Source organism: Podarcis filfolensis (assembly GCF_964270895.1).
Source record: "Podarcis filfolensis genome assembly, chromosome: 12".
Lineage (NCBI taxonomy): Eukaryota > Metazoa > Chordata > Lepidosauria > Squamata > Lacertidae > Podarcis > Podarcis filfolensis.
This window is the reverse complement of record NC_139614.1, coordinates 35,244,034-35,268,598: the sequence shown is the minus strand read 5'-3', so window position 1 is coordinate 35,268,598 and position 24,565 is coordinate 35,244,034. Positions and strand designations below refer to the sequence as shown.

The 24,565-nt window shown below is 41.2% G+C and overlaps 1 long non-coding RNA gene across 3 annotated transcripts in view; it reads left to right on the top strand.

The window, feature by feature from the left end:
- The window catches only part of LOC310746268, an 85,164-nt gene that overhangs the window by 53,270 nt on the left and 7,329 nt on the right, over nucleotides 1-24,565 (top strand). The window contains exons 7-8 of one of the 3 annotated variants that reach the window (XR_014540553.1): nucleotides 14,686-14,859; nucleotides 17,240-17,361. The exons of 1 other annotated variant lie outside the window; for it this stretch is intronic. This is a non-coding gene — a long non-coding RNA (uncharacterized lncRNA). Of the gene's footprint in view, nucleotides 1-3,391; nucleotides 3,908-14,685; nucleotides 14,860-17,239; nucleotides 17,362-24,565 lie in introns of those variants that run through there. One more of the 3 variants, XR_014540555.1, reaches the window with a different exon arrangement.

Below are 24,565 nucleotides of genomic sequence, written 5' to 3'. Positions count from 1 at the left end.
TTGGAATGAGGCACAATGGAGACTGTGGTGTCTTTATGATTTATAGTTTATTTATACATATGTACAACCTGTGCCTATGATGGAGGGGCTCACAGCATTAGCACCAAAAGCTTCTTGCTTCTGCAGCTATCTGCAGCCTTGGATTCAAGCAGAAACCAGGCATGACTCTCTCTCTCTGTCTTCCCAGCCTGCAGCTTTGCTTCCAGCTTCCAGCTCACATAGCTCAACTCTTAACTTTGCCTTTGTCTTTCTAACTACCAGTGAGTTGAGGGGGGGGCACCATTTGTCTTCATGGCATAGTCGTGTTTGAATATCACTGTTGAAAGTAATAGTTTTCTTCATATCATTGGACAAACAGCACATTAAAAGGATCTGGAATACATGTACATACAAACATACAAATCCTTCTTCAATTAAAGCTGCAATCTACCCCTCGGTGAGCTTCACACTCTGCTTCAAGAATTAAATTATGTTCTTCAATTAGCTGTATCTATCTTTCTGCAGTTCTAGTTTCCACTCCATCAAAGAGCTAGTTTACTAAATCAATTTTAGACTCCATTAATTCCAACTTTCCTTTTTAGCAGACTCTTCTAGAGCTTGATCTTCTTGTAGTAGTATTCTACTGTCAAACACAACTTAGTCTTTTTTAAAAAAAGTTTTACCAAATTTTAGCCTGCAGGCAGAAGTGTCCTAAGGGTTGCCTTACTTCATTGCATCTGGTCACCTGTATTAGTAGAAACTTGCTACACCATCCTGATGTATATCAAAATATGATGTTACAAAAGTATGTTTTTCATCATATCAAAGACTGCATGAGAAAAGGGGTGAGGAAATTAAGTAATGTACCTAAGGCAGCTGTCAAGAATGGAGCTGGCGAGCTGGGTTGTAGATGAACTGATGAGAATTGGCTCAAAGTCGTTGTAAAAGCCATCAATAAGGATAGGATTCTAACCTATGAATCCAAGTGACAGACAGACATAGAAGATATCCCATTATTGCTACAGCCCAGTTAGTACGCAAGAACATTTGCTGATCTCTTAAAATGGACCACACATAAATATACATAATTGGATTTCACTACATTTATTGACAAAACATATGAAGAGACTCAGTTGAAAAGCACTGTGAGTTCCAGAATACAAATATTAATTCTCTGGCTTTTTATCTGTGATTCATCTGTAATTCACACAAACCCTGAAGATTATCACTCTCCAACTTGTGGAGGGCAATGCAGACAGTGGTGGAGAGTGGATGGAGCTTGCTCACTCATTGCCGCTCTTCCTGCTCATATGTTTAGCTATCCCAGAAGACAAATGACTGAATAGGGCTATAGACAAAGCATCATTGGAAGCTGGAGTCATAAAGTGAGGAACACTAGGCCCGGGATACCTAACAAATTGCCTTGTCCAATATCACCCTGCTTAATGACTCACATATTAATCTAAGGCCCCACTCCATGCCTTTCTGCTCCGTTAAAGTGGAGCAGATTGCCAAGCAGGAAATATGAGGGCCTTCTCAGCAATTGTGCCCAGGCTTCTGAATTCTCTGCTGTGGGAAGCCAGGGCTGTTTTCCTGCAGATGAAAGTTTCTGCATTTGAATAGTGTGTAAATATTTTGTAGTATTAGGTAGAGGTATGCATCATATTCAGAAAAATCCTGAACCCATACACGCACAAAACTCATCTTCTGCTCCTAACACCTCCCTATTGTGTACTTAACATGGGATTTAATGTCAAGCTACATAATTTGTATTGTATGGGTTATTACCAGTACTAAAATAAAAGTACATTCCCCAGTTTCTTCTGCCCATAGAAAATTGGGTTTGTTTTTGCCTCTAGTCTTCTCTAACTTAATGCTGCAGAGCTAAAGAAGACATGCTGAATAAGAACGTAACATTTTTATAGACACTTTAAAGGGCGGGGGGAAACCAGCTTTATGGAACACTTCGCTTTACAAATGCATTTGTGTTTTCAGTGTGCCATGGATGATGGTCATCTGTTACTTCCTAATCAACATTTTATTAGGGTTTTGTTGGGTGGGGGGGTGGGAGAGAGGGAATCAATATGCTTTCAAAGCTCTGGGAAGACTAGATATTACCTGAAAATAGCATCCGCCAATATTTATATGTTTGGTTTGAAGGTATGAGAATGTTTCTGATGTCTGATATGTGACCACAGAGCAAGAGGTAAAATGAAGTCACCAAATCCTGCTATCACAGTGGCCTGCCAGATGTCTATGGGAAGCCCACAAGCAGGAATTCGGCGCAACAGAACTCTCCCCACTGAGCCAAGTGGTGCTCAGAGACATACTGCCTCCAACCGTGGAGGTACAATATAAGCAGCAGCCAAGTGGGATGGTGAGAAATAAGCTTTGTGCTATAGAATTGTCCACCCCCACCATCTATATGCATCTACTATAAAATGCTGTTTAGCCTAAACAAACATGATGCTTCAACCAAGTTAATTAAGAATCAAGTATTTTACAGAGTGAAGGGCGCACAAACGAAGGCTAGTATTGACCTCTGTCAATATCATTCTAGATTAGAATAATGCCATCTGCCTTTATTTGCAGTTCCCAAGATTAGTCTCTAAGCAACCAACTCACTCCCTAAGCATGCAGGGGGTAATAAAAATGTCAGTGTGGTTTCCTCCATTCCTTGAACAACACTTATCACCATTACAATGGAGACAAAGACAATGTCTAGACTCAATGGACTAGTCATTGACACTGACTTGGGTTGATCTATAGACCATTTAAAACCTACTGGTGATGTGGTTCAGATTTTAACTGCATATATTTTATGCTAACCTAAAATGTGAGGTTCCTTGAAAGGCTCCAAATGTTTTTTCTCTAAAAAAATTTTCACTTTCTTTCCCGTTAATAAAACAAAAGAACCCCAAGATGCTCTTTATTCCTCATACATCAAATCTTATCTAAAAGGAAAACATTTTGTCAGAGATATTGCTTAAGGCAATACAATACTGTATATTTTTGACTGTCAAAAGAAAATCACTTTGATTAAAGTGTGCCCTTTTTTTCAGCCATTTTAATATTGCTGCTTTGCTGAGTGAATGCAGTGATACAGATCAACGCTTTCCCTTGAAATCAGAATTATTTCAGTTGCTGGTTGAGTGGGCCCCTATGCTTAGCTTCCACTTGATTAAAATGACTATCAGAGTGGCTTTGCACCCTGCACCCCCCACAAAAATGAGGTTAATGTGTTTTGAAGCCTTAGAAGGATGAAGTCTTTTGTGTCAGGAGACATAATGGAGTATTATGGTAGCAGTCATTCCACACAATTGAAATAGTTTATTTCATATTCAGTACCATTCACCATGACATTTTGCTAGCAATATCAAGGGGAAATGCTTCTCTTTTCATGATTTTCCAGATCTGTTATATTAGTCAGTAGCAAATGGTAGTCAATAGGCATTTCCTGGGTTTCTACCACTCTCTTCATCAGTACAAAGGTGAGTGGAATATACCTGGCTCTTGGCTGGTGTAGCAGCTCTCTTTCCTCTTTGGGTGGACGTGATCTTCTCCATAATCCAATTTCAATTGGCTATGCCTGGGATGGGGAACTTTTGGCCCTGCAGATGTTATTAGGCTACAAGTCCCATCAGCACCAGCAAGCATGGCCAATGGCCAGGGATGGTGACTATGCTTCAGCAACATCTGGGGAGTAAAAGGATCCCCTAGCCTGCCATTGTCCATGACGACTGGGGCTGATGGGAGTCGGATGAAGTTTCCTGGACTCAGCTTGGAATTATGACCGACATAGGCGGACGCTAACATACACACACTTGCAATTCCAACCCCACAATCAGATCCAACTCCTTTACTACTGCTACCACATGGGCCACTGCTCTGGCAACAACTGCTACTCCAGCAATAGTCTAGGAGCTCTCTCCATCTCCCCCATGCCAGTGCCCAGAACAAATGCTGCCACTGCAGCAAGTCAACAGTCATGGAGTTCAGGCTGATCGGTAGCTTGAGTAACAGATGGCAAAGTCATACAGCCCTCGGGGAAAATAAATGATCTTAAGAATATGTATTGTTGAATGCCATCACAATCTCCAAGCGGTGCAAGATTCCGGGCTTTCAGATGTTTACCCAGGGTTTGTGTTTCCTTTGTGATATATGGTTTATTTACACATATATACAACCTGAACCTATGAAGGAGGGGTTCATAGCGTTAATACCCCAAGTGGGCCTTGCTTCCTCCACAGCCTTGGATACAAACACTGACTTCCCAGTCTGTTGCTTCTAGTTCACATGACTCACTCTCCACTCTCAACTCTGCCTTTGTCCTTTTAACTACCTGTGAATTGAGGGAGGAGCCCCCACCCACTTGCCATCTTGCACTGAGCCCCTTCCTTTGTTCCCCTTAATGGCTTGTCACCCAGAAAGCTAGCTTGGCTGTTCCAATGATTAGAGGAAGGCCCAAGCATTCAGCCTAACCTCCCCTCCCTTAACAGCATTATTAGAACAGCTGCACATGTGAACCATGTGTGGATATATGTACATAGAATACAAAATGCAAATATTCAAAGCCAGTAAGTCATTGTTTTGTTATATTTGAGGACTTTTTTTGTTTTGTTTAACACTAGTTTGATATGTTCTATCCAATTCAGAAATCCCCCTTTAAACTTTTAATAAATCTTCCCAAACCTTCAAACAGCAGGAGACTGAGAGATTTGTTTCCTGCTGCAATAAAATGTAGCTGCCAATTGCACAATGCATATAAATCCATAATAAATAACTTACTCGCAGCCTTGGCTCATTTACATATTCACTAGCATCTACAAGTCGTTCTTAAGGGTATAGAAGTACATATAAAATCCCCAGCAAGCCTTGTGTTCTTGATCTTATCACAGGGAAGTATGTCAACAAGCCCTAGAGCAGTTTTAGTGGGTGGAAAGCAGTTTTTAAAATGTTGCTTTGCTAGGAGCAGGTTCTACTTGAGAAAAATGTTATATGGAAGCTGGCAGGATATACCTAAGGGAACAGCAAGCAGACTAGGTAGACATTCTATTTTCCTTAGGCAGACTGTCCTGGAGAGTATGCATGAACCTTGCAAGGCCTTTTTTAAATCTTAAATCAACTTGGAGGCAGGGCAGGATGGGGGTGTTCACACAAGCATTTCATTACTCATGAACCAAAAATACAGCCGCAGGCAAGATTTCAGCTTCTAGTAGTAAAAGTAAGGACTTAAGTCTCAGCAAGAAAAGCTGACTGAATGTTTGGCAGCGAACACTGAAGACTCTAGTCCTCACCAACAGGGAGGAATTGAACATTGAAGTGGAAGCAGCTGGGAACCTTTGGAGGAAGTGATCATTTCCTCTTGGGTTTCCTGATACAGAGGCAAGGGAAAACTGAATGTACTCAGAAATGCACTCTGGACTTTTAAGTTCTTTCCAGAGGTTCTATCAAGTCTTTAATCCAGATGTGTTGGGCTATTTTGGAGCATTATTCTAACCCAGTGAAATCCGTGAATATATTGTTACACAGCACCCCAATCTCCACAAAGGGTGTGAGATTCCAGGGGTCCCAGGTGCATAGCTGTCAAGTGTCCCTTATTTGAAGGGACAGTCCCTTATTCCAGCGCCATGTCCCGCTGCTGTCCCTTATTGATGGGTGTCCCTTAAATGTCCCTTAAATGATGTCCCTTAAATTTCAAAGGAAGCAGCTCCTCTCTCTCCCTCCCTGCCGGCCAGGGAGGAGGGAGGCTCCAGCTGTGTTGCTTGGCTTTGTTGCTCACCCAATAAGAAGTCTAAGAACGACTGGGGGGTGGAGCTTGCATGCCTTGTGTGTGGCTAGTTAATGCAAGCTGAGGGGTTTTTTGAATGCTGGACGCCATTTTGTTGCACATGCTGCTGCAAACTTTGCAGTGCAAAGCCAGGCCAGGGAGCCATCTTAAGTTGAGGCTGCATAGGCCTTGTGGTGCATGTGATTCAGATTCTATTCAGTTGAACCTCTGGTTACAAAGTTGGTTGGACAGTGTTCTCGAAGCTACCCAGCATGAGTTTGACCAGACTGCAGGAGGACAGGAAGACTGGAGTGCCTGGAACAGGTGAGGCTGCAGGTCCCTTATTTTGGCTGCTGGTCCCTTATTTTCAAGGCTGCTGGTCCCTTATTTTCAAATCTGTAAGTTGACAGCTATGCCCAGGTGCTCACCCAGGATTGTGTTTCCATTGGGAGGATTAAGGCACAGTGGAGGCTACTGTCTTTACGGAATATTTTTAACCCATATTTACACCTGGAAGTCTGCAATGGAGGAGGCGCAGAACATTATATCCCAAGAGCATCTTTCAAAGATTCAGCAAGCTTGTATCTGAAGCAGCAGTCAGTTATGGTTCCCGGTCTCTTAGTGCAGTTTTCTTCTGCCAGCAACTCATGGAGGTCTGGCCTTTGTTTTCCTCCCTCTTCCCAGTGTACCCTTAATGAGTTGTTTCTTAATGGCTCTGCACTTACCTGTAACTAGCCAGCTGGTTTGCATAAGCTAGCCCAGAAATCCCTGTGCAGCTTGTATTTTTCCTTCAATATCCCAAATATTATCTAGATTCTGACATTCATTTATTTCTTGGGTTTTAGGGGAGCATCCCCCCACATTCATATGTTCTTAATCCTTGACTAAGGTCCTCTTTTCACCATTTCAGAAACAAACATTTAGTGATAAATGTATAATGCCACACATTATAAAATAAACACAGTCTCTCCTTGCTGATCTATGTGTACAGCGTCTCATCATGAAGTTTATTTGCGCTGCATTTGCACAATGGAACGAAGCACATGTTTCTCATTTGGTCCCCCAGAGAACTACCCTTTGATCTCTTTTGTCTCACCTGCCTTGATTCATTTCATGTCAAATGCTGCTTGACAGCACATGGCCTGACCAATTGGAATTTGTACACTGATGCTTCATTTGTCTTACTCTTTCATTTCATGGTTTCATCTAGTTCATGTGGCCAGTAAATGCCCATAGGAACTACATTTGTAAAGCTAAAAAAAAGGCTTCCTAGTAATCTGTTGCAAATTTGCAGTGATATTTCTGTGGCGGGCAGTATGAATTCATAGCATCGTCACCATTTCATATATGGCCTCATCCTGTACAATTTCCTCTAATGCTGTCACTGCTGTGGCTTTTTTTACTCAACTAGGCATTTACCTCTTACTTCATGCAGTTGTCCACAGTTCAGTCAACTTTCCCTTATCTTTTCCTTTTAATATTCCAGACAGATAAACAGACCAGTAGGTCTTCCTCATAACTTTGCATCAGGATGGCCAGATGCAAAAATAAACAGGACTCCTGCACCTTTAATAGCTATAAAGAGGAAGGAATGTCATCTACACCTGCTGAACCTTCCTGTCCTATACAACTATTAAAGACACAGGACCCTTGTCGTAATTTGCACCTGGCCAACTTACTCGATAATCACCAGCATAATGAGCGGGACAGAACATACATGTTTGCTTGTAGAAGAATGTGATGGGACAGGATGAGACAACCCAATCTTTATTCTACACTTCCTCATTCAATGAAGACAGACACAGAACTATTACACTTATTAATTGTGCTTGTTTGTACAGATAGATTGTGTTTGTTTATTTATAGCATGCTAAGGATCTGCACACGATACACGTCAAAGCATCCCTTCTGTTAAAAGTAACAGCAATGACCTGTATATATTTACACAAAAATAAGTACTGCTGTGCTCAGTGATGCTTGCCCCAAGTAAAATGTACATGTGATTGCAGCTTGTTCTATACATATTCTGAATAGTTTACTTTGAGTTCTGAATAAATTCCACAGAGTTCAGCAAGATGCACCACCTTGTAAGTGTTGGCAGGATTACAGCCTTACTAAGATCGAACAGATTCTGACAACAGGAATTAAGGAGTTGAACCTGCCTGAAGCCAATACTTCCTAATATGCAAAACCAGACCAGCTGCATATTAAATATAAACAGAGACGGTCTTCATCTTCATGATCATTGCCTTTTTCAAAATGGTAAATGGATCATATTCTATTCACTGATTTCCAGAAGTCTTGTGGTTTTGATGCTACCATTAGAGCATGAGAGTATTGGGTATCAAACTACATCAAATTCTAGGCTGAATACTCCCACCTGCTGGTTCAGCTCAATCTCCACAATGCTTTTTAGCACTTTTAGGTGTGAATACATTAAGCATGCTGGATTTTTTTAAACACAGGTTCAGGTTTTTAAAAAAGACTTCCCCACATTATTTATTTCAGTTGCAGTCTTTTATGAAACTTATACCCCATATCAGTAAAAAAGAAGCACAATGCACCAAAATACATGTGAACTATTACAAGTAAATTCTGGCACAGCTCTACTGTGTTGGACAGAGTCCAAATTTAGAGTCAGAGCAAATGCATTGTTTGATGAGGCTTGATTTAATGAAATGGCTGCAGTTTATTTTAAGAGTGAACGTAATCTATAAACATTAAAAATGAAAAGTTGAAAACACTCTGCTGCAGATGGGCCTGCCACCACTTCTCCGAAGATGCTGAGGGTGCATAGGATGGCACTGAAATCTGGAGGATCTGTAAAATCTTGGACTTCGTTTCATTGATATTTTCATTGAAGGAAGATTCATTCTGGATTCAGCCATGAGAACAAAAGTCAACATACCTTTTTGCCATTTTGTCCAGGAAATGTTACTGTTCTTAGTGAGATAAGCCATTTAAAAAATCAAAGTGACTCAGGACACACCATCTTATGACACCATCTGAAGAAATATAGTTGTTTCTCATGGGTGTCATTAATGTTCTCCCCCCAAAAGGATAGTTTTGCAAGCTGCATTAAATTTTTATCAATTTAAAGCAGAGGCACTAATGAAATAGTTTGGGGAATTTCATAGAGTAAGGCTGTTTCTCCTTCTTCCTGTGCTTTTTTCTACAAACACAATTTGAGAGATAACAGCTTTGCTTACTCCTTGTTTGGATTGATTGAACCTTTCTAGTGAGTTCTTACCAATCCCCAGTAAAAAGAAAGCTGTTGCTTGGGATTAATGTTTTTAATAAAACAACCCCCTCAAACATCTAATTGCAATGATTCAAAGTGAAAGTCACTAACAAATCATTTACACACACATTATCTATAATGTCTACTGGGTTCTGTGTAGCTGTAAATAGACATGGTCATTATGTTCCATGAGTGTTCCTACAAAAGTGGGTGGGTGTTCCTTAAAGTCAACTGCATTACAAAAGAACACAGAATGAAAGCAGTTTTTAAACAGAAGTGCCTCTCCTGCATGCAAAAAAGATGCCGCAACATCCTTATAACAACATTTATATAACGCAGTAACATTAGGCACAATCCAAAGATGCGCAAAACTACAGTTTATTATGCTCGGCGAGATCTTAGGCTTATTGTTTTCAAACCACAACATGCCACAAAGCAAGCTGCTTTTGCAACTAAGACTTCTTACTCTTTCGGGCATTTGGGGTCAGCCATTCAAAAGGAGAAAAGCCAACAATTTAACTAAAATAGCCTAAGCCTCATGTGTGGCTGCAGCTATGTCTTTGGATCTTTGCCATGGCAGCTGTGAAATCCATCACAAAGTACCATAACATATCTTGACTGCAGTATGCTGGTTGTGGTATAGCCTCTCTGTTAGCCATGAAAACATCCTTGAGGATCAGGGTTTTGTTCATATGCAGAAGGTGTTTAAGGTTGCTGAATGAAGAACACCTAACAGGAAGTCAGGGTCAGTGAGTTAAAACACACCTCTGAGTTAAAACACAACTAGTTCAGAATCCAGTCACACAAATCTCGTTTAATAAATTTTATCCAGATCATTGTCTTAAATCACGGCCCTTGTCATTCATTTGCTTAGAGTAAATAAAGTGTTTTACTGCACTTGCAGAAAAAAACAACACAAAAAAGAAACACCAACCATTAATATTTATTGGTGTTTAGCAATCATGCCACAACGTATATAAAATTTATTTTGAAAATGCTTTCTAAGCATTTCAGGTTTTGTTGCATATTCTTCTGGAGAGGTGTAGTAATGCCTGCCATTAAGTGGGTTGTTAATTATGTTGTTTTCTTCGCCAAACCTCTCTTCCCCCTTCTGCTCATGAGATTATGGATAGGAGCTAAATACTTTATTATGAACATATATTACCTCACGAGCTCTTTTAGATTTATTCCCATAATTGCAATCCCTAAGGATATGTTAATCTGCAATAAAGTTTACCTCGTTTATCCTTCCAAAACATTCTTGTAGTGGTAGGTAATTTTTCCATTTTCTATATAGGATATGAATAGTTAGTTGCCCAGAGCCAAAGGGCTGAAGCCCAACCAACAGGTATACTACCTCACCTTATTTGGCTTGCATAGCCTGAAGCAGCTCCCATATACCAAATACCGTATTTTTCGCTCTATAAGACGCACCAGACCACAAGACGCACCTAGTTTTTGGAGGAGGAAAACAAGAAAAAAACATTCTGAATCTCAGAACCCAGAACAGCAAGAGGGATCGCTGCGCAGTGAAAGCAGCAATCCCTCTTGCTGTTCTGTCTTCGGGGATAGCTGTGCAGCCTGCATTCGCTCCATAAGACGCATACACATTTCCCCTTACTTTTTAGGAGGGAAAAAGTGAGTCTTATAGAGCAAAAAATACGGTAGTTCATTCACCACAGGCAGCAGAAGGTCCTCTCCCTCTTCCCGTCAGCTTCCTTATTAGTCCCTACTCTTTCCATAGCTCTTCAAGAGACACTTTGTCCTTGTGATTTGCAGTCCAGTGAAACCTACCTTCAGGATGTATAATTGGAATGGACTAATACTTGACAGATATAAGACATGGAGAAGATACGGTCCATTTTGACGGATGGGCAGGGCCATGGCTTGGAAGTGAGAGCTGGACCATAAAGAAGGCTGATCGCCGAAGAATTGATGCTTTTGAATTATGGTGCTGGAGGAGACTCTTGAGAGTCTCATGGACTGCAAGAAGATCAAATCTATCCATTCTGAAGGAAATCAGCCCTGAGTGCTCACTGGAAGGACAGATCCTAGAGCTGAGGGTCCAATACTTTGGCCACCCCATGAGGAGAGAAGACTCCCTGGAAAAGACCCTGATGTTGGGAAAGATTGAGGGCACAAGGAAAAGGGGATGACAGAGGACGAGATGGTTGGACAGTGTTCTCGAAGCTACCAGCATGAGTTTGACCAAACTGCGGGAGGCAGTGGAAGACAGGAGTGCCTGGCGTGCTCTGGTCCATGGGGTAATGAAGAGTCAGACACGACTAAACAACAAAAAGACACGGAAAAGATGCGGTCCATTTTGACGGATGGGCAGGGCCATGGCTTGGGTGTTGGAAGCACAGTTTTATGATGGTTTTGCTCCTACCCGCATGACTGGTACCGGAGACTCACACCTACATCTTGGTAGCTTAGTTGCCAGATGACTCGAGACACTATTTTGTCCACAATGCTATTTTACATCTACATAAAACCATTGGGAACAATCATCAGGAGGTGTGGGACACAGTGTCATCAGTATACTATTGACCCTCAGCTCTACTCTTCTATTAAATATAAGGAGAGGCTGTGCATAAGCTGAACCACTGCACTTTATGGAGTAGATATGGGTCAATAAACTGAAGCTGAATCCTGCTAGGACACTGTGGGCAAGTGGTTCCCAAGTTCAAGAATTGGGGGATCTGCCTATTCTAGATGGTGTTGCACTCCCTCTGAAAAAAACACAGATAAGCAGTTGGGGGGGGGGGTTCTTGGAGCCATCTTTGTCCATGTAGACTCAGGTGGCCTCTGTAGTAAAAGACACCTATCAACAGCTTTGGCTGGTCCATCCATTGCACCCCTTACTGGGCAGAGATAATTTGACCATTGTGGCACATACACGGGTACCTTCACCTCATGTGTGTTTGTTTTTGGCATGTCGCTCCATGATGGAAAAAATGGTGGGATAAAAATGAATTAAATAAGAAATAAACAAACTTGAGTGAACCTAAAATAGTTCCCTAAAATAGCACCTAAAATAGTTTCTGTTTTTTTCAGAAATTGCTCTCCCTCTTCTCTGAAAAAACACAGATGGGATCGCAGGAGCTATTTTAGGTATACTCAAGTTTATTTATTTCTTATTTAATTCATTTTTATCCCACCATTTTTTCCATCATGGAACAACATCTTACCAGGTTTTGGTATCATGAGTTAACAGGGCTTAGATTGGTGGGGGAAATATGATTAGTTTTCTAATTAGAGGAAATCTTATTACTATTCTCGTTCCAAATATGCAAGTAGTTTTCAGCAGGGAACAAATCTGTATGTCTTTTATGAATGCATAACTCATTTTTTTTTATTTCAAACACCACTTAGACACTTTTATGAGTCAAACGCCATTAAAACAGCTCAGATTCCCTCATTTATCTCTGCATTTATTTATTTATTTTTTAAAAAGTTTGCCTTTGCGAACTGGAAATGAAAAATCCTCCCTTAGCATTTCTAATCATATGAAGAAAGAGCTTATCAGATTCAATAACAGAATAGTTCCATTGCTTTTCTGCAGAAAAAACACAAACAGGCCATTTAATTATCAAATTAGTGAGAAGCTTGTTGAGTAATAATGGATAAAATGTTAGAACATATAATAGCTAGAGAAAGTTATAAATGCTAGCAGTTTTGTCTGTTTTGTAAATGGATATACGGACCTTATTTTAGAGATGTGTTGCACTAAAAATTAATGAGATTTACACAGCAAAGAAAAACAAGTCTTACTATATATTATTACAGTGGTATGACCGCAGTATATCTGTGCTCATATTGTATCACAGAAATAGCATGTGCAAGTAAACTACCTACAACAAGGATCCATCTCTCATATGAATCTACCTGAGTCTTAAGACTGGCATGAGAGTCCCTGCTTCATGTCCCACCACAATTGGATATATGGTGAGAGGGTAGGTAAAAACAGAGGAGCAGCATTGTTTAGATGATTCATTTATGGCCACTCCCTTCAGGACTGCATAGAGTCCCATACAACAGGGCAGGAGGAATCCCTATTACAATTAAACATGGGTGGCGCTGTGGGTTAAACCACAGAGCCTAGGTCTTGCCGATCAGAAGGTCGGCGGTTCGAATCCCCGCGATGGGGTGAGCTCCTGTTGCTCGGTCCCTTCTCCTGCCAACCTAGCAATTCGAAAGCACATCAAAGTGCAAGTAGATAAATAGGTACCGCTCCACGTGGGAAGGTAAATGGCATTTCCGTGCGCTGCTCTGGTTCTCCAGAAATGGCTTAGTCCTGCTGGCCACATGACCCGGAAGCTGTACGCCGGCTCCATTGGCCAATAAAGCGAGATGAGCGCCGCAACCCCAGAGTTGGCCACGACTGGACCTAATGGTCAGGGGTCCCATTACCTTTACCTATTGTTGTATCACATCACTTGACGCCTGCACTGATTCCTGACGTGCTAGGAGAGTATTTTTCCGATACCATACAGGGGATTCCTGCTTAGTGCCCAGAATCCAAAGGTTAATTATTATCTATCTTCCTGGGGCCTACACCCCCCCTTCAAGCTGTCATGGAAAGAACAGTCTATTGAGACATAATTGATTATGCAGGGGACCCATACTGAGAGGAACAGAAAATGAAACCTAGGTCAGCAGAATGTATCTCGTGCCATGTGTCCATGGGAGACTAAAAGACTTGCAAATTTGCACACCCTGAACAGAGAAGTTGGGGTCATAGCTGTCAACTTTTCCCTTTTTTAAAAGGAAATTCCCTTATTCCGAATAGGATTCCTCGCAAGAAAAGGGAAAAGTTGACAGCTAGGGTTGGGGTTCCTCAACCCTTCCTGCCCAAACCCTCACAATGTAACATATCAGGATCACCACCAATCAAGACTTCACCCTCCAATTTCTCTGAAAGGAAAAGCCATACACGCTAAAAACCTCCACTAGTGGGAGTTTGGACCTAAGATAGAAGCAATAGTTAAGGATTTTGGTCCCTATTTTCCCTTCAAGAATATATAATCCCCCTCAAGATCTTGACCCTGAACAGAAAAGGTGCATCAATAATTGCAGCCACATCAATAATTACACTTCTTGAGAAGCTGAGAAATCCTCCCCAAAGTATCTGTGAGCCAGCAAGTGTGTCAGCCTATTATGGTGTGTTGCCTGCAGGCAGATTATATTTGGGCAGAACTTCTGAAGTTGATCAGGAACTGTGTCTCTTTATAGGATCACGTAGCCCCGCCCCAATACCATGACATAAAATAAAGGAAATAAAAGTATCCTCCCTCCCCCAAAAATTCTTCAATTAATATTTTAGTGATACTATTCTGATATGTGAGTTTCTCTGCAAGATTTTTTTTGCTAAATTGCATCTTACCATGAGTTCACTGTGTAGTTTTAAGGCAGATTTTCAGGGAAATGCTTCTTTGAGCTTGGTAACCACAAAAAAGAAAGTCAGAATTTCTTCATGCATTCATCTTAAGGTTGTTGGACATTCACCAAAGTGAAAGCCCACCTATGTACACTAGAGTGGCACCATTCACCTCCTATTGACTAGGTGCCCACTGTGTGCCCAACAAAGTGAATGCTACTGTTTTAACATATCAAAACATAAATACAATCCTTATATGCGACTGCCTTCATATCTCTGATAATTCTTTGATCGGTTCTTCTTTCTTGCTTTAAGCGACAACATCTTACCCTGAGGAAAGCTAACTGATCTGCCAACTCTTCCATTTAGTAATTAAATTCAGAATGTTTGTTTGAAAAGGAAGAATGAACCAAGTGGTTTTGTGGCTGATAATATACAAGAGAGAGAAAGGCAGATGGCATGATGAGCCAATGATGGGAAAACATGGAGGTGAGAGAAAACTGCGGTCATTGGAGAGATGAAGACTGACATGTCCATTACCAAAGTCTGGGCTAGTTTTGACAGTATGAAGATTTAGTATGACAAATGAAGGGGTGGGGGTGGGGGTAGAAAAATGGACCTGACTTTAAAATGCAGCTATCTGAGGGAAAGAATATAAACCTTAAAAAATTGCTATAACTAACACAATGAAGTCACTAAGCTAAATGCTGCAGGACCAGCACACGCCAGGGATGTGGAATCTGTTGTCTTCCAGATGTTATCAGATTCTAGCTCCTATCAGTCCCAGCCAGCGCAGCTTGCAGTCAGGGATGACAGGAGATGGAGTCCAACATTCATCTGAAAGGCCACAGGTTCCTCACGCCTGCTTTAATTTGTAGATACTGAAGGTGTCTGAAGCACCTGTTTACACTGGACTGAACCCTAACAGTCTAATCCTAACCATGTCAGGGGTTTCAAGCAAAAGCGGAGACTGAGCTTTTTGCAGGGGTCTACTCAGGTGGCGCTACAGAGCCTAGGACTTGCCGATCAGAAGGTTGGCATTTCGAATCCCTGTGACGGGGTGAGCTCCTGTTGCTCGGTCCCTGCTCCTGCCAACCTAGCAGTTCAAAAGCACGTCAAAGTGCAAGTAGATAAATAGGTACCGCTCCGGCGGGAAGGTAAACGACGTTTCTGTGCACTGCTCTGGTTCGCCAGAAGTGGCTTAGTCATGCTGGCCACATGACCCGGAAGCTGTACGCCGGCTCCCTCGGCCAGTAAAGCGAGATGAGCGCCGCAACCCCAGAGTCGGCCACGACTGGACCTTATGGTCAGGGGTCCCTTTACCTTTACTTTTTAACCATGTCTACTCAGAAGTAAGTCCTATTGATATTAATGGGGCTTTGTCCCAGTTAAGAGTAATGCTATATGTATTTACTTGGTAGTCTCATGGAACTCAATGAGACTTACTTATGAGCAGACATGGTTAGGATTGAGCTGTTAGCTGAGATCTAGCCTGTTATTCAGGTTGGGATAGCAGCTCCTTGGACTAGCTTCAGACACTATTTCAGGGGTAGATAAGATGTTGATGACCCTCTGCAACATCAAGAGTTCTTGGGTCCTCTATTCTAAGGTATGTGGGCTTGTAAATGAAATCAGGACTCTAGATCCTGACAGGAAGACTTCACAGTTCAATCATGACCTGTGTAGGGCACAAGAGGATGGGATTTCATTCTTATTTAGGCATATAAAATAGAGCTAAACGGTGCTTGATTGTGAAGACAAGCCTTTTCTGAAACTTGTAGTCACAACCTTAAGAAATATTGCTAAGTTCCTTAAATATTTGATCAGCCCATTACACCTTGGGGGGGGAGCCCACATTACTACTGAGACAGATAATGGCAATATGTTTTGGTTTAATTATCACAGAGCATAGAAGTCTCTTTAAGAAATGTCAGTGACCCTAAAGAAATGATATCAATTCAACACGTAGGATGATCTCCAGCAGTGTTTCTCTGCGGGGAGCTATCAGAAAGGAAAGAGCTAATGTGCTTATATCACTTGCCTAGTGTGAGCCATTTGCACGTATACGGTAACTCTCTGGAATACAGGCAGTAGGAACATACAGGTCCTATGAAAGTCATTTAAATGAAAACCCTTGTTTGCTGTGTGATTCACCATGGACACCAAGACATCCCTCCACACCTTACAATTTCTCCCATACGTGCATACAAATGCTTTGTTTTGATTTGTAGCCTAAAGAAGATATCATAAATGACAAACTGGGACCGTGTGTATATATTTTATAGATTAGGAATGTCAGATTTAATAGTGGGATTTGATGTACACATTCCTGAGGCTCTGTTCGGCAGTAATGCAATTAAACATTGCAACAAAGTAGTAAAGTTTTATAGGCAGTAGCAAATAAATTTCCTTTTTAAAGGCCAAAGGCATTGCAGGGAGAAATTCAGTTCTGAAAAACAAGTTTGGTTAGGAATTTGGCAATATTATTTTCTTTAGGAAGAGAATGCTCACTTTTGAGCAGAACAGGATGGGAAAACAGAGATTAAATTAGAGCAGGGTATCCCAAACTTGGGTCTCCAGCTGTTTTTGGACTGCAGCTCCCACAATCCCTAGCTAGTAGGACCAGTGGTCAGGGATGATGGGAACTGTAGTTCAAAAACAGCTGGCAACCCAAGTTTGGGAAATCCTGAATTAAGAGTATTGTAGTGGTTTGTTAGTATTATGAATATTTCTAAATCACGATGAACATCACAACAGTACCACAGTAGGAAGAGCACAGAGAGAAGAAATGCCTTGGTGCATCTGCAGCAGCACAACTGGATGCCTTCATCTGCTCCAGCTGAAACAAAACATGTCTCTGTCTCTACAGCCACAGCAGGCACTGCAACTGCCCAACAGTTTGACTTTACCCCCAAAGGCGCACTCCTCCATTGCCTCCTGAAACAGATGGATGCCAACAGCGATACTGTATACAGCAACAAAATAAAACAAGTAAGAACTCATCCTTCTAGGAAAGCCTATAAAAACAAATAAGTTTTTAGCATCTGATGAAATGCACACAGTGTTGCAGCCTGTCAATGAGTTTTGGCAGGTAGTGCGTTCCACAGGGCAGGTGTTACTGTCTTGAAGGATCTAGTCCAAGCTACCATGGAGCAAACCTCCAGCATATGTGGCCCCCTCTAGAAGGGCCCTTCTAGGTGTCCACAGCTATCAGCAGGTATATAGGGAATATCCTCCTCCCAAGTTGTCTTGCTAACTGTAAAACCTTAAATTTGGTCTCAAAGCATATTGGCAGCTCATTCATCTTGTTTCAGCCATAATTTACAATTGTGGATGGTTCCAGGTTTGTTCATCTATGTTCCTTTGGTGCAGAGATCAGAGGGAGAGCTGCCTTACACAGAACCAGACTACTGGTTTATGTAACTCAGAGCAGGATTTCAGACAAGGGCCTCTCCCAGTCCTACCAGGAGATGCCAGGACCTGAACCTGGAACCTTCTGCATGCAAAGCAGATGGTCTGCTGCTGAGCTGCAGCCCCTCCCCAGCACTCAGTCAGTTTCATAGACTTCTGTCTCTGTCGCCTTAGTAATTCCTCCATGTTTCAACATGTCCATTATAGAAGTGACAGTCCTGTGACAGCTCTGACCGCTCTCAATTAAAAACGACATTGATGGAGTTCTTCTATAACTGAATGTGTCTTTCTTATTATATCAATGTATATTTTCATAAAGCGTGTTAAAAAGTGACATAGTCATTGATGGAGGCAGCAGGGAAAAGCCAGTCGACAAAGATTTCTCTCACCAGAGCAACTGTGTGTCATGTTTTCTGAATGCTGAAATACATAACAGTACTATTTTGGCAAACAGTGCTATTTTGGTAAACAGTATTATTTTAGTAAATAATAAATACAAAGCTATAGTATTAATAGTATGACTTCGTGTTACCTAAATTCTACCAGAAATATTGCCTACCCCTGTTTGGACCTTCACTTGTCTAAATTCCCTGAATTTTACTGGTTTTACAGTATACTTTGTTTTAATGGTGTTCTTTATTTTTAAGTTGCACACTGCTTAGATTTATTTAAAAATATCTCTAATAGTAAACACTTTAATTAGACCAACCATCAAAACTTAGAAATAAGGTAAAATACAAAAAATATTATTATTATTAGCATTTTCACATCCATGTGTTAAGTCAAACTGTAGCCCTCCAGATGTTGTTGTTTATTAATGTAAGTGCTGCGTAATGCCAAATTAGGCTACAAAGTAGTTTACAAGTAGTGCTTCTTCAGCATTGTTGTTGGACGACAACTCCCATCTTCCATGGCCATTGGCCATGGTGACTGGAAGGCCACAGCAACCTCTGGAGGGCCACAGGTTTCCCACCTGCAGTTTAAGTCACATGGTGCCTACTGTAAAGCCCCATTTCTTCTACTTCACAAGGGCTAAACTAATTGCTAATTCTTTTACTATCAAGACTGTCTTTTCATAATCGTTGTTGTTGTTGTTTAGTCGTTTAGTCGTGTCTGACTCTTCGTGACCCCATGGACCAGAGCACGCCAGGCACTCCTGTCTTCCACTGCCTCCCACAGTTTGGTCAAACTCATGCTGGTAGCTTCGAGAACACTGTCCAACCATCTCGTCCTCTGTCGTCCCCTTCTCCTTGTGCCCTCCATCTTTCCCAACATCAGGGTCTTTTCCAGGGAGTCTGCTCTTCTCATGAGGTGGCCAAAGGATCTGTCCTTCCAGTGAGCACTCAGGGATGATTTCCTTAAGAATGGATAGGTTTGATCTTCTTGCAGTCCATGGGACTCTCAAGAGTCTCCTCCAACACCATAGAATATAGAGCCTATTTTCTGTCATCACAAAAACAGGACAGTTGTTCCGCCTGCTTTTCACTGGAAGGCCCATCTTCTGTTCTAATCCTTTAGGATTCCCCCCTAAAAAGGACTATATTGGGGTGTGCTACCCTGAAACAGGGTTTTAGAGGTGGTTTGTGCCACTGACTCTATGGAAAGGGCTTCAAGTCCCTGCACCCCAGGACCTTGGGGTCCCCAGTAATGAAAAAGTTTGTTTCAGAGTATTGTGTACCTGGCTTGATGCCTCTGACCTATAGGAAGAGGATTTTAACTGTTGGACACTTCTCTGAAATGTAAGTAAACTTCAGGAGTACCTGAATATTGACTACCTTCTTCTGCATCTGTCCATCTTTTAGTTAGAGGCAGCAGAAACATGAATTATTAAATATTAACTTCCTCATAAAGGAACAGAATAAAAATTAAAAGCCAATTCATTGCCAGTAAAAAAAAAAAGTGACCATCGTTTATTAGTAGAAGTTTCGTGGTATAGGGTATTTTATTAATTGACTCAGAGCTGGAAAGGCGATTGCAGCCTGGGGAAGACTGCATGTATAATTGCAGTAATAATTAGTTTCAAAGACTTTCGCTACTGAGCTGAACAGTAAGTTGAGTTGTTTAATAGTCTGATGGCAAATATACATAACAACAATGATCTTTCAACTCAAATGTTCATAGTACTTGGAACTGTAAAAAATATCCCTGAACAAGAAGAAAAATCCACATTCTGCATTCAAAGTATCCCAAAATTTTGTGCCAATGAAAACTAATAAATTATGAGATCTGAATTAGACATATTATTGAGCATATTTTTATTTTGATTTATTTACATAATTGACTCTGCTTCCATGAAGAAGGGTATAACATATTCCACAGAAGATCAACAGCAACATCTAAGGCCTCTGAGACTCTGGATGCCTGCTGACCACCACCTGAATAAACCGATAGCCTTGGTTTTATCTCCAATCCCCCTTTCCAATTTAATTCCTTCCCCTCTCTCCCTCCTTCTCTCTCACACAGTAGTCTAACTGGTCTGAACTTTTATGATGGAAGTTCAAAACCATTAAGAAGTTAGGCTCATCATTTAAATACATACTGTACTAGGTACCTGAACTACCTGGACCAGAGATGCCACTGATTCACAAAACACTTTTACTGGCATCAGATTCCCATAAATGTGTAGGGCATCACAGCACCTTTGTCTCCTTCAGAACCATATAATTTAGGTGACCACAGATGTTCTGCAAGAGGCTAGTATTCTCAGGCCATCTTTTCTGCAAAGAACTCAACACATTCTCTAAAACCCAAGACTCTACAGAAGTAGCTAAATTGTTACTAAGAGAGTTAGATTGACTCTTTGATTTGATTTTATATTCTGTTTGTGTGATTTGTTTCCTCCTTTCCGCCAAATAAATGTCATATATACTGAAATTTCACTGTTCTGAAAAGTGTTTCCCCTGCAATTTCTCCTTAAAATCTTCCCCAGATGCTAAGCTGCGTAGTTCTTAAACTACTACTTGTGTTCTAATGGAATTTCACAAGTTTTGTTTAAAGCCTGAACTCTCAGGCTTTGGGAAAGTAAATCTACAGCTCCTTTGCTTTTTTTCTAGAGGTAGACTGGATGGAGGGATCCTTGGCAGTTTGGCTTAGAAACCCCTCCCCCAACAACTGGAGTGCTTTTGTCATGCTAAACTTAATCTGCCTGTTACAGATAGGTAGCCGTGTTGGTCTGCCATAGTCAAAACAAAAAATTTTTTTTCCTTCCAGTAGCACCTTAAAGACCAACAGATTAAGACCAACTTAATCTGCCTGGTGACACTTTATCTTGATAGTGGGGACAAAAAGGCAAGTCCACCAGGAGAAAACAATTCCCACCACCACCCCAGCAAGCAACCAGAAACAAAGAGTAAAAAGCAGAGCAAAGCACCAAATAAGCAACTGTAGCTGGCTAGAAGCTTAGTCACTGATGCATTGCGACTAAATGTTTTTGAACTCATCTCTGCATCCACAAGACTACAAGCCTGGATAGTAGAAAACCCTGTATCCAATACAAATATCACATTTGCAATTGTCAAATTAAAGTTTATGGAAGACTCATGTTTAATAATTTAATTCAATCCTCTCAGTAATGCAGGGATCCAAAGCAAGAAAGGGTTTTTTTTAATTACTATTTGAAACAAAAAAACTACCTGTTTTAAAAGCTGTTTTTAATACTGTACCTGATAAACCAAAATCCTAAGGTTTCCAACATTGACTGAATGCAATATTATTTGCATTATTATCTAAGTGTTTAAAAAATCTTGGTAAGCATCCTTCCCCCTGTTTTTGCAAAAAGAGTGAAGCAGAAAATTTGCAGCTTTGTTGCCTGGGTAGTTCAGTAACCGCTGATGAGCACAGCCATTAAAAAGTAAATAAAATAAAAAGATTCCAACACTATTGCAAATCAGTTCTTGGTTCTTTTATTCCTCAAGAGGTAGCTGAGCTGCTTATTCCAACTAGAGAACAAAAGAAATGGAGGTATTGCATATTCTCTTGCTGCAAACAACTTACTTAACAGCCCAGGGGGAGAGAAAGGAAATATCCTTTTATAGCTCTGTTCCACTGATAGCTGTTTCCCTTCCTTCTGACAGCAACAACCGCTCCTTAGAACATTACAGAACTAAGGATAAAATCTCAAATGAGACATGGCACAAAATAGCAGCTTACCCCACATCTCAGCTTTGTTTTATAGGTGAGCTGCGCTGCAGTGAACACAAATTTCTAGCACAGGGATGGGGGATCTATGGCTCAAATGTTGATGTACCTCAGCTCCCAGCATCCCTAGCCACTGGCCATGCTGGCTGGGACTGATGGGAATTGGAGTCCATTGACATCAGGGCTAAATGGAGGGGCCATGGCTCAGTGGCAGACCATCTCCTTTGGATTCAGAAGGTCCCAAGCTCAACCTCTGGCATCTCTGGGTAAGGCTCTGGAAGAGAATCCCTGTCTGAAACTATAGAGAGCTGCTGCCAGTCATTGTAGACAATATGAGATGGAAGGACCAGAGGGTATGACTCCGGGAAAGGCAGCTTTGTTTTGCTACAGTTCCACCTTTAACATGGTACAAAATGGGCTTCATCCAGGGGGAAAAAAACATGTCATGCTTAAATCTCATTGGAATATGTGAGACCCATTAGTCATGATGGTTGATTGATGGGTTCATTTCAAGGACGTAATCTTGACAACCTTTTGCTAGATTTGAATTGATAATCCCAATGGCAGCCACCTCTACCTATGTACCTGTTCTCTTTCTAGAGTTCTCAGATCCCCACCTGCTGAATTTATCAGCAAGGGATCCACTAGTTTTCATCAGAACATTTGTATCCTTCACCACCACCCCAGAGCATAGACTTAGAATGCTATTCATCACTAGATGGGGGAAATCAGTGAAAATCAGGTGCCTTGCCTCACACAAGTGGAAGCACTTTCTACTAGTGCAAATCATTAATGGATATAACCCCAAAACATTTTGCTTTTTGCTTAAACCCCCACCCCCAACTTTATCTACATTGTTACCTTAAGGATTCTGACACGAACCTTAACAGGCATTATGCAAACTTCAAAATAAATGTACTTTATGAAGCTGCTTGAGTAATTCCACCTTGCTGTTTCTTGTCTTTTAAGAGTGTTCATTTCCCTGCTGGCCTCCATAATTATTGCAAGCTTTTCTTATTTTAATTCCCCTTGTCTTACTGCTAGAGGCCTTTGTCACCTGCTAGAAGGAGAGAGGAGGGTCAGCTGAGAGTTCATTCAGTTATCACGTCTGTTTCATTATGCTTCTTTAGTCTGAAAGCATCCAGGAGTTCTGTCTGTATATTTGTTATAATTATCATCCTGACAACATCTTCTTGGTGCAAGGGCTAAGGCAGCCTCTTCAGAAAATGTCTCCAAGGCAGCTTTGCCTCACAGGAAGCCCTCGCTAATTAAAAAGTGACAGTCTTCTCCATCTCCCTGAAAGTAGCTTGTGTCTCATCCCCCGCTTCCATTCTCTTCTTTTAGCTCGTTCCAGATAATTGAAAAATTAATTGAACTTATTAAAAAATAAAACATCTGGGTTACGGGTCAGGAATTGCAGCAGCCTTTGTAAGTGATCATTACAGCACTCAGCGGCACTTAAAAATAGTAACATCTACTTCTCTTAGATCATTAGGCCCCTTTAGTGGTCAGGAGAAACCTTTGAGTACGTATACAATAAATTGTGGCCCAGCAAACCTGTTGAAACCATTGAATGATTTGCAGGGTTGCATGAAGGACACCATGGCTGGAGGGAGAGGGCGATCCTCCCACTTCATCTTTCAAAGCCTAGTGAGATCTTGCGGATGGACAAGCCGGTGGACATGCCGCCATTTTAAGAGGACATGTCACCATTCCACCTAGGCTTCAGGATATAGATAATAAGGGGGACCTCCCCTTAACAGGTCCTGAAGGGTAAACAGCTCTTGGCCTTAGTTCAGGGGGACTGTGCTTGCCAGTCGCCATCTCAAGTCATCAGTGGTCGCAGTCTCAGTGGTCTTGCACCACACTGGGTCCTCAGTGCTGGTTAACTCCCTATATAATGCCCAAGCAGGTGTGTGAAGATGAAGGTCAGACTTCAAGACTGCAATTAATCGCATAGCTATAAAAACTTGTTACATTTGTTTATTTTGAAGTATGTAAAAAGGGTAATTTGAAAAACCTTCCAAGTTTTGCTTGCTATTTTGAGTTGAAAGTTACTCACAGTAACACTCACCAGTGGGGATGCAGACAGGTGATAACTGACCTTGTCAGTTGGAAATAACTTTGTCTCTTTCTTGGAACGTTTAACTTGCAGATACAGTCAATTACCTTATGGTAATGGTTGCTTCAAGGATTTTATTGCTTGGCTCCCTTGGAACGAAACACATATATTAGCCTAATTTAGGAGTGCTTTGTCTGAAGTTCCCGTGCTCTCTGTGTGCAGAATTATTGCAGCCTTAACTTTTTATTCAGACTGCAAATTCACTACAATTCCTTTTTAAAAAAAGAAAGAAAGAATGGAAACTGAGTGGATTTCTTCATTGAAACAAGAACTGCTGCACTTATCGCATCACTCTGAAATAGTGTTCATTCTTTCTAAAATGAAGACGACTCATCAACAAAATCAAGACAGAGAAGGTTACTTGGAAACATTAACTGTAGGTATCCTACAGTAGACCTCTAATGTCTTCACTTACGGCTATTAGAAAACACTCAGATTTCAGATTTTGTAGCTTTAGGGAACACTTCTAAGGAACACCAACAAGCCTGACAGTCATGAAACTCCTGCTTATGCAGGGTGTGGGAT